Source organism: Pseudophryne corroboree, chromosome 9 (genome assembly GCF_028390025.1).
Source record: "Pseudophryne corroboree isolate aPseCor3 chromosome 9, aPseCor3.hap2, whole genome shotgun sequence".
NCBI lineage: Eukaryota > Metazoa > Chordata > Amphibia > Anura > Myobatrachidae > Pseudophryne > Pseudophryne corroboree.
Genome location: NC_086452.1, coordinates 426990815 through 427009548, shown reverse-complemented (window position 1 = coordinate 427009548; position 18734 = coordinate 426990815).

Below are 18734 nucleotides of genomic sequence, written 5' to 3'. Positions count from 1 at the left end.
CACGAGATCCAGGGGTCCAGGCTCCTCGGGAAATCCAGGGGTAATCCACGTACTTGAAAAAAAAAAAAAAAACGGTGTCCCGACCACGAACTGAAAGGGGACCCATGTTTGCACATGGGTCACCTTTCCACGAATGCCAGAAACCCACTTTGACTTCTGTCTAAGTGGGTTTCTTCAGCCAATCAGGGAGCGCCACGTTGTAGCACTCTCCTGATCAGCTGTGTGCTCCTGTCCTCACTGACAGGCAGCACACGGCAGTGTTACAATGTAGCGCCTATGCGCTACATTGTAACCAATGATGGGAACTTTCTGCCCTGCGGTTGACCTAAAGTGACGTCACCGCTGAGCAGAAAGTTCCCAGCATTGGTTACAATGTAGCGCATAGGCGCTACATTGTAACACTGCCGTGTGCTGCCTGTCAGTGAGGACAGGAGCACACAGCTGATCAGGAGAGTGCTACAACGTGGCGCTCCCTGATTGGCTGAAGAAACCCACTTAGACAGAAGTCAGAGTGGGTTTCTGGCATTCGTGGAAAGGTGACACATGTGCAAACATGGGTCCCCTTTCAGTTCGTGGTCGGGACACCGTTTTGTTATTTTTTTCAAGTACGTGGATTACCCCTGGATTTCCCGAGGAGCCTGGACCCCTGGATCTCGTGAGTATAATTTCTTCAACAGGTACCCCTTGGATTCTACTGGAGAAGAGGACCGACCTGCGTGGGAACTTAAGGTAAGTATGTATGTATGTGCGTATGTATGCAATAAAATTATACTTTCACGGTGTGTGTGTCTTGTCTTTTTTTGGGTATTTTTTTAGTAGTAGTACTACAGGTACCAGCGGGCCCGTTTTTCCGTCGCATGCTGGTACTTGTGGTTCTCCAAGTACCAGCATGCGGGGGAGGCTTGCTGGGCCTTGTAGTACTGCTACTAAAAACAATATATTTTCTTTTACAACAAAGGCTATCAGCCTCCCCATCCGCAGCCCATTGGATGGGGGGGGACAGCCTCGGGCTTCACCCCTGGCCCTTGGGTGGCTGGGGGGGGGGACCCCTTGATTGAAGGGGTCCCCACTCCCCCAGGGTACCCCGGCCAGGAGTGACTAGTTGGATTTTTGATGCCACGGCCGCAGGGCACTATATAAAAGTGACCCCCGGCTGTGGCATTATCTGTCCAGCTAGTGGAGCCCGGTGCTGGTTTTAAAAATACGGGGGACCCCTACTCTTTTTGTCCCCCGTATTTTTGGGACCAGGACCAGGCGCAGAGCCCGATGCTGGTTGCTTAAATATGGGGGAACCCCTGTCATTTTTTTTCCCATATTTCTGCAACCAGGATCGGCTCAAAGAGCCCGAGGCTGGTTATGCTTAGGAGGGGGGACCCCACGCAATTTTTTTTGAAAAAATAAGCACTTTCCCACCCCTTCCCACTGATATACATGCACGGATCTCATGGATCCGTGCATGCCTATCCAATCACGAATAAAAAAAAAAAGGTCTGTTTTTTTTTAGCACTTTTTTACGAGTTGTAATTTTTCACGGCAGTGTTTGTTTTTTTTTTGCTTTGCACTTCTTAGTAAATGACCGAGATTCATACTTAAACAGCCGCGTTTTGACCGATGGTGTATTCATTCGTAATTTTTTACTTGGACTTGCAAAAAATTACGAATGCCCTCATCTCTGCCGTGATTAGTGTTTAGTAAATTACCGAGATGACACTTTGATGAAAAAACGGCATCTCGGTCAAAATCGGGAGCTTAGTAAATTTCCCCCATAGTATAGGTAATACAGGCACAGATATCAGCAATCACATATTCCCCCATTCATGTATCATCAACTAAAATGTGCTCCCCATTTTGTTCCGAAAAGAGCTCGGTAAAGTTTGACAGCCCATCCACAGACCCGTACCACGGGATAAGAAGGAATTCAAATGTATACTTCGCAATGCCTCGAAGCTTGATTTAAAACACGTACGGCACGATGATACATGACCCCCAAACACGGATTCATACACACATGCTTCTGCTATCTCACTAGGTCATACCCTTTTCCCACCTTCTCCTCTCCTCCCCTACCCAACCATGTAAATGTATTAACCCCTGACATATATTTTTCTCGTTTTGAAATGTTTTAGGAAGTGGCAGTTATTGTTGACTGCCAAAGGGTGGACTGTCAAAGTCAGAAAAATATCTCTATGCACACTGCCATATTTGCACCTCACACAGGTCTGCGCTGCGCATGCGTGCGCTCTCCCGTGCGTGCGCATACTCGCTGTTGCGGGCACCCGCGGACGCGCGGTATGTGCATTTACGGTAGAGTTCATGTGTTTGTAGCGTGCGACTCAATCGTTACATATTTTCACTATAATGTATTTTGTAGATCATGGTCCCTTTGATAGATTCTGAAAGTTTGGTTAATGTAGAATGTTCATGAACAGAGAAATCCCCCTTTGTTTGATACGAAGGGTCAGACAGGAGTAATACAGTGGTGTTTAGTATCCATCGGAAGAGTATCTAATTAGCAATATTCCGGTGTTGGTTTGAAGCGGATTAATCGCTCGTGCGAATAGTTATGGACATAAGAAGTTTATGAACATTTACTGTATTTGCACTTACTTATCCATGCGGCGGGAAACCCAGTTTCCCTCCCACCTGAGCTGTTGGAAATAGTCACAGCCCACCTGTATGAATCAACCTATGACCTTTTGTTATAATGCGAGGAGGAATTCCTGTGTCCAATGAACAATGAGATTGTAGGGACCATTGTATTGTGTGTGGGGCATAAATAGACAAGCCGATCACATCCAGCTCACTCTTCAACGGTTATCATTGCTGAAAATCGGGAGCTGGATGTCCAGAGGCGCATGCGATCGTTTCCTTTGTGCATAAGTTTTCTCCGCAATCATATTGTCTTTCTTGTGGTTATGGGCCATATCTCTCTCTCTCTCTCTTCTCCTCTTTCTCTCGTAGTCTCTTAAACGTAATAGTATTGTATTGTATTTCCTGTGTAGTTATCTGGTTAGGTAGTCTATGTTATATTGTAGTGTATGACTTGTATTGTATTAATTCTTTTGCAAGTATAACGGCCCTCATTCCGAGTTGATCGGTCGCAAGGCGATTTTAGCAGAGTTGCTCACGCTAAGCCTACGCCTACTGGGAGTGTACCTTAGCTTCTTAAAATTGCGACCGATGTATTCGCATTATTGCGATTACAAACTACTTAGCAGTTTCAGAGTAGCTTCAGACTTACTCGGCATCTGCGATCAGTTCAGTGCTTGTCGTTCCTGTTTTGACGTCACAAACACACCCAGCGTTCGCCCAGACACTCCCCCGTTTCCCCGGCCACTCCTGCGTTTTTTCCGGAAACGGTAGCGTTTTTTCCCGCACGCCCATAAAACGGCCTGTTTCCGCCCAGTAATACCCATTTCCTGTCAATCACATTACGATCGCCGGAGCGATGAAAAAGCCGTGAGTAAAAATACTATCTCCATTGTAAAATTACTTGGCGCAGTCGCAGTGCGAATATTGCGCATGCGTACTAAGCGGAATTTCACTGCGATGCGATGAAAAATACCGAGCGAACGACTCGGAATGAGGGCCAACATTCATAATATATATATTAGGCGTTGGACCCTAAGCACGGTATCTGTGTATTTCTTATAGTGTTAAGTATTCACAGAGCGTCGGTGACGCTCAAACAGCTTTTAAGTTAATAAGGTTACACTGTGTTGCATCTACACCCTATCTCTACACTAAGGTTTTACAGCATATTACATTGTTTATGGTTTAGATATAAAGGTTTAACATTGTGAGCGTCTGCGCCGCTCGTGATCTCCTCGTGGTCTCGAGCGTCCGCTACGCTGATAGCGTAGCATTACGGTAGTCGCTCACCTATAAGTGTGCCCGATACCAACAGCGTATTCTCGTGAGCGTCTGTATCGCTCGAGCAGCCCGCTCCCGATACAGCGCCCGTTACGCTATAGTGAACCATTACGTTAGTCAGCAGCCAGTAGCGTGCCTGCCTGTGATCTCTTGGCCGTGAGCGAACGTGACGCTTGAGCGTCTCGACCACGGCTAAGCGATTGTTACGCAACGAGCGTACCCTTACGGTACTTCATACGTAAATAGCGTACAGTGTTCTTAGACCTCATAAAGGGTTTTATATAAGATAAATATTTGGCTTTATCAGCTGCTCCTATGGATCCTGTGTACACACTGCAAGGACAGCGCAGCCGCAATGGAGGAGAGCGCCACAGAGGAAAGCCACAGGTAGGACAGTGTGAGCCTGCTGACATTCATTCTGCTGCTGACCTTAACCATTCTCACCATGTGGCTGCGGCTCTTCAGGCACCGCCGGGCGTGCTTCCTGCATGAGACTGGCCTGGCTATGATACAGATATATGGTGAGGCAGAGCATTGCATGAGATGTGCCCAGCTAGGGGGTTCACAGCTTTCCTAAGACTAGGGAATGTTTGTGCACGGAAATGTCTAACATATGTTCCAGAATCAGCAGTAACATGTCATGCTGCACGTAGGAGATGCTGCTTGGTTATCCTCATGGGAATGCCGGCGTCTACATACCGACGCCACTCGAGATGCTGGTGTCACATTACCGACAGCCGGCATCCCAATCGTCTGGACAGCGGGAAGCGCTGGTGTCCTGCTGCATGGAGGGGGGGAGGTTAGGTTTAGGCTGCAGAAGGGGGTTAGGGTGCTGGGCCTGGAAGGTTAGGGTTAGGGACCGGGGAGGGAGGGTTAGGCACATAGAAGAGGTTGTTAGGGTTAGGCACCACCTGGGAGGAATGGGGTTAGGCACCCACAAGGGAGGGTTAATGTAGGGGTCAGAGGAGGGTTAGGGGGCTTACTGGGGGGCTGTCGGGATTCTGATGGACGGGTTGCCGCTGTCGTTTATCTAACCGCTGGCATCCTGTCCATCTGCAAACCATACTGTTCCCGAGCAATCTATTGTAATGTACACTATTTCTATAACTATCATGAATGTGCCTTGCACAGTGGCTATGGCCACCCTGTGACACTTCCAGAGGTGACGATGCTATACTGTGTACTACTTGCAGCGGGGGGTGGTGTTGGGACCTTGAGCTGGGATGCTGCTGCCTGCTATGATTATCTTGCAGTGCCTCTTCATAAGCTGCATACACACGGTGCTATTTCCCTTGGGATGTGGACTATATAGTCCATATCGCAGGAAAATATAGTGCATATCACACCATCTGTATACAGCTTGTGATGCCGTATAATATAGGCCCTCATTCCGAGTTGTTTGCTCGCTAGCTGCTTTTAGCAGCCATGCAAACGCTAAGCCGCCGCCCTCTGGGAGTGTATCTTAGCTTAGCAGAAGTGCGAACGAAAGGATCGCAGGGCGGCTACAAATTAATTTTGTGCAGTGTCAGAGTAACTCCAGACCTACTCAGCGCTAGCGATCACTTCAGACTATTGTGTTCCTGTGTTGACGTCACGAACACACCCTGCGTTCGGCCAGCCACGCCTGCGTTTCCCCAACCACACCTGCGTTTTTATCTGGCACGCCTGCCCTTTTCCACACACTCCCTGAAAACGGTCAGTTGACACCCAGAAACGCCCACTTCCTGTCAGTCACTGTGCAGCCAGCAGTGCGACTGAAATGCTTTGCTAGACCTTGTGTGAAATTACATCGTTTGTTGGAATAGTACGACACGCGTGCACATCGCGGCGCATGCGCAGAAGTGCCGTTTTTTTTGCCTGATCGCTGCGCTGTGACCGAAATCTGCTAGCGAACAACTCGGAATGACCCCCATAATGCGGTCCCGCGGCACCAACATTGCAAGAAAAAAGACTATGCAGGCAGCCCAACATTGGGCCTAATTCAGAGTTGGTCGCAGCAGCAAATTTGTTAGCAGTTGGGCAAAACCAGGGCCCTCATTCCGAGTTGATCGCTTGCTAGCTATTTTTTGCAGCCATGCAAACGTATAGTCGCCGCCCACGGGGAGTGTATTTTCGCTTTGCAAGTGTGCGAACGCTTGTGCAGCCGAGCTGGACGAAAAAGTTTTTTGCAGTTTCTGAGTAGGTCTGAACTTACTCAGCCCTTGCGATCACTTCAGCCTCTCCGGTCCCGGAATTGACGTCAGACACCCGCCCTGCAAACTCCTGGACACGCCTGCGTTTTCCCTACCACTCCCAGAAAACGGTCAGTTGGCACCCATAAACGCCCTCTTTCTGTCAATCTCCTTGCGAATGGCTGTGCGAATGGAATCGTCGCTAGAAGCATTGCACAGCAACGATGCTGTTTGTACCCGTACGACGCACGTGCGCATTGCGGTGCATATGCATGCGCAGTAGTAACCTGATCGCTGCGCTGCGAAAATCGTCAGCGTGCGATCAACTCTGAATGAGGCCCAATGTGCACTGCAGGGGGGCAGATGTAACATGTGCAGAGAGAGTTAGATTTGAGTGGGGTGTGTTCAAATTGAAATCTAAATTGCAGTGTAAAAATAAAGCAGCCAGTATTTACCCTGCACAGAAACAAAATAACCCACCCAAATCTAACTCTCTCTGCAAATGTTATATCTGCCACACCTGCAGTGCACATGGGGGGTCATTCCGCCCTGATCGTACGCTAGCTATTTTTTGCAGCGCTGCGATCAGGTCAAAACTCTGCAAAACTGCACATGCGTATGCACCGCAATGCGCAGGCGCATCATACAGGTACAAAGCGGATCTGTGCTGGGTGATGGATTTAACGAAGAATCCATTCGCAAAGCCGATTGCAAGAAGATTGACAGGAAGAGGGCGTTTGTGGGTGTCAACTGACCGTTTTCAGGGAGTGGTTGGAAAAATGAAGGCGTGTCCAAGCATTTGCATGGCGGGTGTCTGACGTCAATTCCGGGACCGGACAGGCTGAAGTGATCACAGCGGCTGAGTAAGTTCAGACCTACTCAAAAAATGCACAAACTGTTTTTGTACCGCTTGGCTGCTCATGCGTTCGCACACTTGCAAAGCGAAAATACACTCCCCCATATGCGGCGACTATCTGATTGCAGCGCTGCAAAAAATAGCTAGCGAGCGATCAACTTGGAATGACCCTCATAGTTTTGCCCAACTGCGAACAAATTTGCTGCTGCGATCAGATCTGAATTATCCCCATTGACTATATCGGTGGTGGCGGGCTCCACCCACATCGCATAGCCAATTTCCGGTGCTATGTACATCGCACCGTGTTTATGCACCTTGAGCCAGATAGGCAAGGCCAGATCTTCAAATATTTATGACTTTGGCTACTTAGCAGATGTTGGTGGTTGAGATCCCACTACTGTGATAAAGTGTTTATTTTGATACTGCCTCTGGTATATGTAACAAAACCCAATCGCAATAGATGTACATTGATGCACATGTATGTAGTGTGCTCCAAAGATATTTTTGTATGTAGTGCACCCCTCAAAGTTTTAAAAAGCTGTCTCCCATGGCTGGATTTTGTTTTTTAATGGGGCAACACATAGTACAATGGTGAGCCAACGTGGTTGACTAAAAAGTCCTTATTGTGCAATCACATCTTTGTTTTTCTCAGTTTAACAGAAAATATCTATTTCTTGATAATGAATATTCTGTTTTGTTTTTTTTCAATATCTGTTGAACATGGGAGGGACAGAACTATGTGGGAGGGACTATGAGTAGAGGGGAGGAGTCATGATTCTTAAACACACACCCTAAATGTAAAGTCTACATCTGCCACTGGGCCTGCCTCCTGGCCTCCTAGCAGTGGCTGTGTGACAACGAGGGGGGAGCTGTGGGCGGGCCAAAGCTAAACTATGTGCGCGCTGTGCGGCGCCGGCGTCTGATGTCAGATGCCGCACAGCGCACACATAGTTTAACTTTGGCCCGCTCACAGCTCCCCCCCTCGTTGTCACACAGCCACTGCTAGGAGGCTGGACGGACGCTGCTGCTATCCCTTCCCGCGCACACTGTCACCAGAGCAGACCAGTTCTTCCTCTGCTGGCTGCTGCAAGGGTGCGGTGCATCTAGAAGCAATTGGATCCTCCTGAGCACCCACTCGAAGTAAGCCCTGCCTTAAGGGTAGTTTTTTGGATTTTTTTTGCTCATATGGTGCACTATTCTAGCGGATAATGTGTATCTGGCACTGTGGGGCATATGTGTATCTGACACTGTGGGGGCATATAATGTGTATCCTGCACTGTGTGGGTATATAATGTGTATCTGACACTGTGGGGGCATATAATGTGTAGCTGGCACTGGGGGCATATCAGCTGGATCATGCACTGGGGGGGGCATATCGTGTATCTGGCACTGTGGGGGCATATCATGTGTATCTGGCACTGCTGGGGGCATATTGTGTATCTGGCACTACTGGAGGCATATCATGTGTATCTGGCACTGTGGGGGCATATAATGTGTATCTGGCACTGTGGGGGGCATATCGTGTATTGGGCACTGCACTGCTGGGGGCATATAATTTGTATCTGGCACTGCACTACAGGGGGCATATGTGTATCTGGCACTGTGGGGGCATATGTGTGTCTGGCACTGCACTACTGGCGGCATCTGTGAATCTGGCACTGTGGGGGCATATAATGTGTATCTGGCGCTGCACTACTGGGGTATATGTGTATCTGGCACTCTGGGAGCATATCATGTGTATCTGGCACTGGGGGGCATATCATGTGTATCTGGCACTGTGGGGGCATAGCAAGTGTATCTGGCACTGCACTGCTGGGCGCATATATGTATCTGGCATGCATGGTGGGGGTGGTGGGGCACTTTGAAATGTTAGGGCGCTAGTAGGCCTGGAGCCGGCCCTGTACTGTATGAATGTATATATATATATATATATATAGATAGATAGATAGATAGATAAAAAGAGTAGAGGTAAGGCACTGGTACTGTATCACATTTGGTCGCCGTACCTCTACTCTTTTTATCCATTTCTTTGTGTACAGCTCTATACCAGTGCTGTATTTTACTTAGGGGCTGGCAGACACCCATATAGAGGGGGGGGGGGGGGGGGGGGGGGTGATTTTAGAGTTTTCTTTTTATTATATTGGGGTGGTAGTTGTGTCCTTCAAGTGGCACCGTATTCCCGTGTATATATATATATATATATATATGTATATTACACTCCATAGTGCCACATCTATTGCTCCACATGCTGGATATATATAATTCACTTGCTGGATATATATAATTATCAGCATCTGTACTTATCCTGTATTTATGGACAAGTATAGGCTGCATTGGCTGTGATAGTACAGTGTGTGTAATCAACATCATTGTCTGTGCTTCAGTGGGAAACCCTGCTGGCAAATCCCGGTTATGGAACCAATTAGGTGAGAAATGATTGATCTGCATCTATACAGCTGGAAGTAGTGCAATTGTTTTACAGCATACCCCGATGAGATGTTCTGTAGTAAAGAGATTAGGATTGGAAATAGTAATGGGAATTCAGCAGCCATTCTCTGTGCAAACAATACAGCATTTAAAAGATAAATGAGAAAACATCATGTATAATAGAGCAGTCGCTAGTGCTATGTTAATTACTTTATGTTGCAGAGATATTATTTTGGTAATGGAGTTTTTTAATTTAATACTGTTCTCCACCTATTGTTTTATTTTTGCTATTCTGCTTCCACCTGGAGCAGTGATGGGCAATTAGTAGCCTTGGGGCCACAGGTGGCCCTCCAAGTCTTCAAATGCAGCCTCCAGCTCCTTCCTGCTTCCTTGTTCTCATATTCATCTGTTATCACCAGGGCCGCTGAGAGCCCAACGGGCCCCAGTACTATCATGCGGGAAAGGGGGACAAAATAGTATGCTTGGCACAGGAGCAACTTCAGAGGGGGCAGGGGCTCAGCTGCCGCTGCTATACATCCACTCCAGCAGCAGTTGTGGGCAGATAGAAGTGATAAAGGTGGGGTGATCGCTGGCACAGGCTTCCATCAGGCCACTGCATCCAGTCCAGGTAATTAGTACCCACTCCCCTCTCCTGCGGTATTGCTTGTAATCCTTGTTTAATATGACCGCTTAAATGTTATTGAATGCTGTTAATATGGACCCTATGCCGAGTCACCTCAGCCCGCCCCAGCCTTACGAGGGGTGTGCAATAAGTTTTTGGATGTGCAGTGCAAAGGTAGAGTAGACACACTGTCTGGTTGTGTACTGTAATCTCTGGCTAACGTTCTAGTGAGCAGAACTGAATATAAGCAGCACTGCGCAGTATTACACTTCCTTCACAAACTCGTTATGCAGCTCAACGGAGGCCACTGGACAGTCATGATCTTCTACAACTACAAGAGTGGTCTGCGACAGCAGGAGAGTTCTGATAGACTTGAAGCTGCTTTTGGGGAGGGAGCACCGTCCTGAACCACTGTGTTTGAGTGGTTTGCAGAATTTTGGTGCAGTCAACGGTCTGTGTCTGCCATCACGAAGACTTTCTTGGCCCATGAATTCATCCAGAAGTTTGGTCATCCGCCGTACAGTCCAGACCTGGCCCCTGCGACTTCTTCATGGTCCCACAAATCAAGCACCAGATGCGTGGGATTCATTGTGAGTCACTGGAAATTACAGTGGAGACCTTCATCCATCATGTAGAAGCTATACCTTCTTCGGGACTGGTCCAGCTGCTTCACCCAGTGGTTTGAGCGCGTGCAACTTTGCACAGACTCCTGCAGGGAATACTTTGAAAATATGTAATGTTCACTTTGTTTTTAAATAAAATACTTTTTGTGCATCTGGAAACTTATTGCACATTCCTTGTACTTACCCATGCGATGAGCTGCAAATTCTCCCCTCTCCTGGTCTGTCCTGTCTGATAAATGTTGGTGCACAGGTTCGTCTCAGGACATGTGACCTTTCACACAGATATGGGTTTGTTTTACTGACTAATATGTATTAATTTACCTTACTACTTAGAGTAATGTGTGGCCCTTTTGAAGGTCAGAGGGCCGCCCCTAAATTTATTATGTTGCCTATCACTAACTGACAGTCATTTATTACAAGTTCTACATAACTTATATCTAGTCCGGGCCAACTCCTGAGTTTGAGTTGTGAGGTGATGCGTTCATCATCCCAACGGTAGGGATGCTGGCAGTCATGTGACCGACGCCGGAATCCTGACAGCACTCGGAATCCCGACACCAGAACACCGACCGCCAACATCCCAAAGGTAAGCATCGGAGTTAGGGTTAGGACCCGTGGGGCGTATAGGGTTAGGCACTGGTGGGAAGGGGTGGGGGGTAATGATAGCCATCAACCCCTCGAGTCTTAGCCATAGTCGCCAAACCCCCACCCGCCAGTCTTAGCTCTAGCCGCCACCCCCGGAGACTTAACCCTAGCTGCTAGCCCCATTATCGTAGTCCTAGCCGCCACCCAAGATGGGTTAGGGGAGGGAAAAGGGGAGGGGTACAATAATTACCCGTCCCCTGTCAGCATGCTAATTGCCAAGATGCCTGTGTCGGTCATGTGACCTCCTGCATCCCGACTGCCAGCCTCCTATATCACACCCATTGTGAGATATCATACAGATGTAGCCATGCTCATCTTACTGTGATGCCACTATTCGCAGCCATTGATCACTTCATTCATTCCTTTAGGAATTCCTTTCATGGCCAGCGATTGATGTCTGTGAATAGTTCCAGCCTGGCACGCCATGCAGCAAGCCGTGTTGCTGCATCACAGCAAAGATGAGCATGGCTACATGTGTACATTGGACAGAACTTCTGTGTTCTGGCGAGCTCCAACTATGGGGGTTATTCCGAGTTGTTCGCTCGTTGCCGATTTTCGCAACGGAGCGATTAAGGCAAAAATGCGCATACGCATGGTTCGCAGTGCGCATGCGGTTAGTATTTTAACACAAAACTTAGTAGATCTACTCACGCCCGAACGAAGATTTCTCTGACGTCCTAAGTGGATGCTGGGGACTCCGTCAGGACCATGGGGATTAGCGGCTCCGCAGGAGACAGGGCACAAAAGTAAAAGCTTTAGGATCAGGTGGTGTGCACTGGCTCCTCCCCCTATGACCCTCCTCCAAGCCTCAGTTAGATTTTTGTGCCCGGCCGAGCAGGGTGCAATCTAGGTGGCTCTCCTAAAGAGCTGCTTAGAGTAAAAGTTTGTTAGGTTTTTTATTTTCAGTGAGTCCTGCTGGCAACAGGCTCACTGCTACGAGGGACTTAGGGGAGAGAAGTGAACTCACCTGCGTGCAGGATGGATTGGCTTCTTAGGCTACTGGACACCATTAGCTCCAGAGGGAGTCGGAACACAGGTCTCACCCTGGGGTTCGTCCCGGAGCCGCGCCGCCGACCCCCCTTGCAGATGCCGAAAAGTGAAGGTCCAGAAACGGCGGCAGAAGACTCTTCAGTCTTCATAAGGTAGCGCACAGCACTGCAGCTGTGCGCCATTGTTGTCAGCACACTTCATAGCAGCGGTCACTGAGGGTGCAGGGCGCTGGGGGGGGGGCGCCCTGGGCAGCAATGATAGTACCTTATTCTGGCTAAAAATACATCACATATAGCCCCTGGGGGCTATATGGATGTATTTAACCCCTGCCAGGTCACAGAAAAACGGGAGAAGAAGCCCGCCGAAAAGGGGGCGGGGCCTATTCTCCTCAGCACACAGCGCCATTTTCCCTCACAGAAATGCTGGTGGGAAGGCTCCCAGGCTCTCCCCTGCACTGCACTACAGAAACAGGGTTAAAACAGAGAGGGGGGGCACTTATTTGGCGATATGTATATATATATTAAAATGCTATAAGGGAAAAACACTTATATAAAGGTTGTCCCTGTATAATTATAGCGTTTTTGGTGTGTGCTGGCAAACTCTCCCTCTGTCTCCCCAAAGGGCTAGTGGGGTCCTGTCCTCTATCAGAGCATTCCCTGTGTGTGTGCTGTGTGTCGGTACGTGTGTGTCGACATGTATGAGGACGATGTTGGTGAGGAGGCGGAGCAATTGCCTGAAATGGTGATGTCACTCTCTAGGGAGTCGACACCGGAATGGATGGCTTATTTAAGGAATTACGTGATAATGTCAACACGCTGCAAGGTCGGTTGACGACATGAGACGGCCGGCAAACAAATTAGTACCTGTCCAGGCGTCTCAAACACCGTCAGGGGCTGTAAAACGCTCATTTACCTCAGTCGGTCGACACAGACACAGACACTGACTCCAGTGTCGACGGTGAAGAAACAAACGTATTTTCCTTTAGGGCCACACGTTACATGTTAAGGGCAATGAAGGAGGTGTTACATATTTCTGATACTACAAGTACCACAAGAAGGGTATTATGTGGGGTGTGAAAAAACTACCTGTAGTTTTTCCTGAATCAGATAAATTAAATGAAGTGTGTGATGATGCGTGGGTTTCCCCCGATAGAAAATTATTGGCGGTATACCCTTTCCCGCCAGAAGTTAGGGCGCGTTGGGAAACACCCTTTAGGGTGGATAAGGCGCTCACACGCTTATCAAAACAAGTGGCGGTACCGTCTCCAGATAGGGCCGCCCTCAAGGAGCCAGCTGAGAGGCTGGAAAATATCCTAAAAAGGTATATACACACATACTGGTGTTATACTGCGACCAGCGATCGCCTCAGCCTGGATGTGCAGCGCTGGGGTGGCTTGGTCGGATTCCCTGACTGAAAATATTGATACCCTTGACAGGGACAGTATTTTATTGACTATAGAGCATTTAAAGGATGCATTTCTATATATGCGAAATGCACAGAGGGATATTTGCACTCTGGCATCAAGAGTAAGTGCGATGTCCATATCTGCCAGAAGATGTTTATGGACACGACAGTGGTCAGGTGATGCAGATTCCAAACGGCACATGGAAGTATTGCCGTATAAAGGGGAGGAGTTATTTGGGGTCGGTCCATCGGACCTGGTGGCCTCGGCAACAGCTGGAAAATCCACCTTTTTTACCCCAAATCACATCTCAGCAGAAAAAGACACCGTCTTTTCAGCCTCAGTCCTTTCGTCCCCATAAGGGCAAGCGGGCAAAAGGCCAGTCATATCTGCCCAGGGATAGAGGAAAGGGAAGAAGACTGCAGCAGGCAGCCCATTCCCAGGAACAGAAGCCCTCCACAGCTTCTGCTAAGTCCTCAGCATGACGCTGGGGCCGTACAAGCGGACTCAAGTGCGGTGGGGGGTCGTCTCAAGAGTTCAGCGCGTAGTGGGCTCACTCGCAAGTGGACCCCTGGATCCTACAAGTAGTATCCCAGGGGTACAGACTGGAGATTCGAGACGCCTCCCCCTCGCAGGCTCCTGATGTCTGCTTTACCAACGTCTTCCTCCGACAGGGAGGCAGTATTGGAAACAATTCACAAGCTGTATTCCCAGCAGGTGATAATCAAAGTACCCCTCCTACAACAAGGAAAGGGGTATTATTCCACACTATATTGTAGTACTGAAGCCAGACGGCTCGGTGAGACCTATTCTAAATGGGAAATCTTTGAACACTTACATACAAAGGTTCAAATCAAGATGGAGTCACTCAGAGCAGTGATAGCGAACCAGGAAGAAGGGGACTATATGGTGTCCCTGGACATCAAGGATGCTTACCTCCATGTCCCAAATTGCCCTTCTCACCAAGGGTACCTCAGGTTCGTGGTACGGAACTGTCACTATCAGTTTCAGACGCTGCCGTTTGGATTGTCCACGGCACCCCGGGTCTTTACCAAAGTAATGGCCGAAATGATGATTCTTCTTCAAAGAAAAGGCGTCTTAATTATCCCTTACTTGGACGATCTCCTGATAAGGGCAAGGTCCAGAGAACAGTTGGAAGTCGGAGTAGCAATATCTCAAGTAGTTATACGACAGCACGGGTGGATTCTAAATATCCAAAATCGCAGCCGTTTCCGACGACACGTCTGCTGTTCCTAGGGATGGTTCTGGACACAGTCCAGAAAAAGGTGTTTCTCCCGGAGGAGAAAGCCAGGGAGTTATCCGAGCTAGTCAGGAACCTCCTAAAACCAGGAAAAGTGTCAGTGCATCATTGCACAAGAGTCCTGGGAAAAATGGTGGCTTATTACGAAGCGATTCCATTCGGCAGATTCCACGCAAGAACTTTTCAGTGGGATCTGCTGGACAAATGGTCCGGATCGCATTTTCAGATGCATCAGCGGATAACCCTATCTCCAAGGACAAGGGTGTCTCTCCTGTGGTGGTTACAGAGTGCTCATCTTCTAGAGGGCCGCAGATTCGGCATTCAGGATTGGATGCTGGTGACCACGAAGGCCAGCCTGAGAGGCTGGGAAGCAGTCACACAGGGAAAAAATTTCCAGGGAGTGTGATCAAGTCTGGAGATTTTTCTCCACATAAATATACTGGAGCTAAGGGCAATTTACAATGCTCTAAGCTTAGCAAGACCTCTGCTTCAAGGTCAGCCGGTATTGATCCAGTGGGACAACATCACGGCAGTCGCCCACGTAAACAGACAGGGCGGCACAAGAAGCAGGAGGGCAATGGCAGAAACTGCAAGGATTTTTCGCTGGGCGGAAAATCATGTGATAGCACTGTCAGCAGTGTTCATTCCGGGAGTGGACAACTGGGAAGCAGACTTCCTCAGCAGGCACAACCTCCACCCGGGAGAGTGGGGACTTCATCGGGAAGTCTTCCACATGATTGTGAACCGTTGGAAACCAAAGGTGGACATGATGGCGTCCCGCCTGAACAAAAAACTGGACAAGTATTGCGCCAGGTCAAAAGACCCTCAGGCAATAGCTGTGGACGTTCTGGTAACACCGTGGGTGTACCAGTCGGTGTATGTCTTCCCTCCTCTGCTTCTCATACCCAAGGTATTGAGAATTATAAGACGTAGAGGAGTAAGAACTATACTCGTGGCTCCGGATTGGCCAAGAAGGACTTGGTACCCGGAACTTCAAGAGATGCTCACAGAGGACTCATGGCCTCTGCCGCTAAGAAGGGACTTGCTTCAGCAAGTACCATGTCTGTTCCAAGACTTACCGCGGCTGCGTTTGACGGCATGGCGGTTGAACGCCGGATCCTAAGGGAAAAAGGCATTCCGGAAGAGGTCATTCCTACCCTGGTCAAAGCCAGGAAGGAGGTGACCGCACAACATTATCACCACAGGTGGCGAAAATATGTTGCGTGGTGTGAGGCCAGGAAGGCCCCATGAAGAAATTTCAACTCGGTCGTTTCCTGCATTTCCTGCAAACAGGAGTGTCTATGGGCCTCAAATTGGGGTCCATTAAGGTTCAAATTTCGGCCCTGTCGATTTTCTTCCAGAAAGAATTGGCTTCAGTTCCTGAAGTCCAGAAGTTTGTCAAGGGAGTACTGCATATACAACCCCCTTTTGTGCCTCCAGTGGCACTGTGGGATCTCAACGTAGTTCTGGGATTCCTAAAATCACATTGGTTTAAACCGCTCAAATCTGTGGATTTGAAATATCTCACAGGGAAAGTGACCATGCTGTTGGCCCTGGCCTCGGCCAGGCGAGTGTCAAAATTGGCGGCGTTTGTCTCAAAAAAGCCCATATCTGATTGTCCATTCGGACAGGGCAGAGCTGCGGACTCGTCCCCAGTTTCTCCCTAAGGTGGTGTCAGTGTTTCACCCGAACCAGCTTATTGTGGTACCTGCGGCTACTAGGGACTTGGAGGACTCCAAGTTGCTAGATGTTGTCAGGGCCCTGAAAATATAGTTTCCAGGACGGCTGGAGTCAGGAAAACTGACTTGCTGTTATCCTGTATGCACCCAAAAAACTGGGTGCTCTTGCTTCTAAGCAGACGATTGCTAGTTGGATGTGTAGTACAATTCAGCTTGCACATTCTGTGGCAGGCCTGCCACAGCCAAAATATGTAAATGCCCATTCCACAAGGAAGGTGGGCTCATCTTGGGCGGCTGCCCGAGGGGTCTCGGCTTTACAACTTTGCCGAGCTGATACTTGGTCAGGGGCACACCCTGACTGAGGAGGACCTGGAGTTCTCTCATTCGGTGCTGCAGAGTCATCCGCACTCTCCCGCCCGTTTGGGAGCTTTGGTATAATCCCCATGGTCCTGACGGAGTCCCCAGCATCCACTTAGGACGTCAGAGAAAATAAGAATTTACTTACCGATAATTCTATTTCTCGTAGTCCGTAGTGGATGCTGGGCGCCCATCCCAAGTGCGGATTGTCTGCAATACTTGTACATAGTTATTGTTACAAAAATCGGGTTATTATTGTTGTGAGCCATCTTTTCAGATGCTCCGCTGTTATCATGCTGTTAACTGGGTTCAGATCACAGGTTGTACAGTGTGATTGGTGTGGCTGGTATGAGTCTTACCCGGGATTCAAAATCCTTCCTTATTGTGTACGCTCGTCCGGGCACAGTATCCTAACTGAGGCTTGGAGGAGGGTCATAGGGGGAGGAGCCAGTGCACACCACCTGATCCTAAAGCTTTTACTTTTGTGCCCTGTCTCCTGCGGAGCCGCTAATCCCCATGGTCCTGACGGAGTCCCCAGCATCCACTACGGACTACGAGAAATAGAATTATCGGTAAGTAAATTCTTATTTTTTCATCGTTGAAGTGATCGGAGTGTGATTGACAGGAAGTGGGTGTTTGTGGGCGGAAACTGGCCGTTTTCTGGGAGTGTGCGGAAAAACGCAGGCGTGCCAGGGAAAAAAGTGGGAGTGTCTGGAGAAACGGGGGAGTGGCTGGACGAACGCTGGGCGTGTTTGTGACGTCAAACCAGGAACGAAACTGACTGAACTGATCGCTATTTGTGAGTAAGTTTCGAGCTACTCAGAAACTGCTAAGAATTTCCTATTCGCAATTCTGCTGATCTTTCGTTCGCAATTCTGCTAAGCTAAGATACACTCCCAGAGGGCGGCAGCTTAGCGTGTGCAATGCTGCTAAAAGCAGCTAGCGAGCGAACAACTCTGAATCACCCCCAATAAGCTATAACTGTCTATTATTATTATTATTATTATTATTATATTTTATTTATAAGGCGCCACAAGTGTTTTGCAGCGCCGTACAAAGGACAGTACAGGGAGACAAAACTTAGCATTACAGTAAATAAATAACAGAAATAGAGTACAGGTAACAAAGAGCACCACAATTCTCAAGACATAATACAGCTAAGATGTAAGTAGTGACGAGTGATCATCGTGCTACAAGGGGCTGGTGGCCATAGATAGAGATGAGCCTTTACCAGCAGGAGAAAAAGCGGGCAAAGATGGTCACTGAGTAGGGGAGAGCTGCGAGTGAAATGTGTCGAGAAGAGGGCTTAGATAACGAGGAAAGAGGGCCCTGCTCTGAAGAGCTAACAATCTAGTGGGAAGGGTCAACAGACAGATGACATGAAGTGCAAGCAAGCGGGAGGTAGCCTGATGGCAGTATGTAAGCAAAGCTGAGATGTTCAAGGCATGAGGCAGGGGAGATGGAGGAGCAGCCTCAGGACTAGGTTATGCATCGGAAAGGGTATGCTTTGATGAATAGGTGGGTTTTTAGTGCCCGTCTGAAGCTTTGCAAGCTTCTAATGGAGTCTCTAATGGAGTGGCGGAGTGCGTTCCACTGAAGGGGTGCAGCACGGGCATAGTCTTGAATTCGAGCATGGGAAGCAATGACCAGGGCGGTGGAGAGGCAACGGTTATTGGCCGACCGTAGGGGGCGGGAGGGAGTATGAAGGGAGAGGAGGTTGGAGATGTAGGGAGCAGCGGAATTCGAGATGGCCTTGTATGTGAGGGTGACGAGTTTAAAGAGGATTCTATAGGGGAATGGGAGCCAGTGCAGTTTTTGTCGAAGGGGA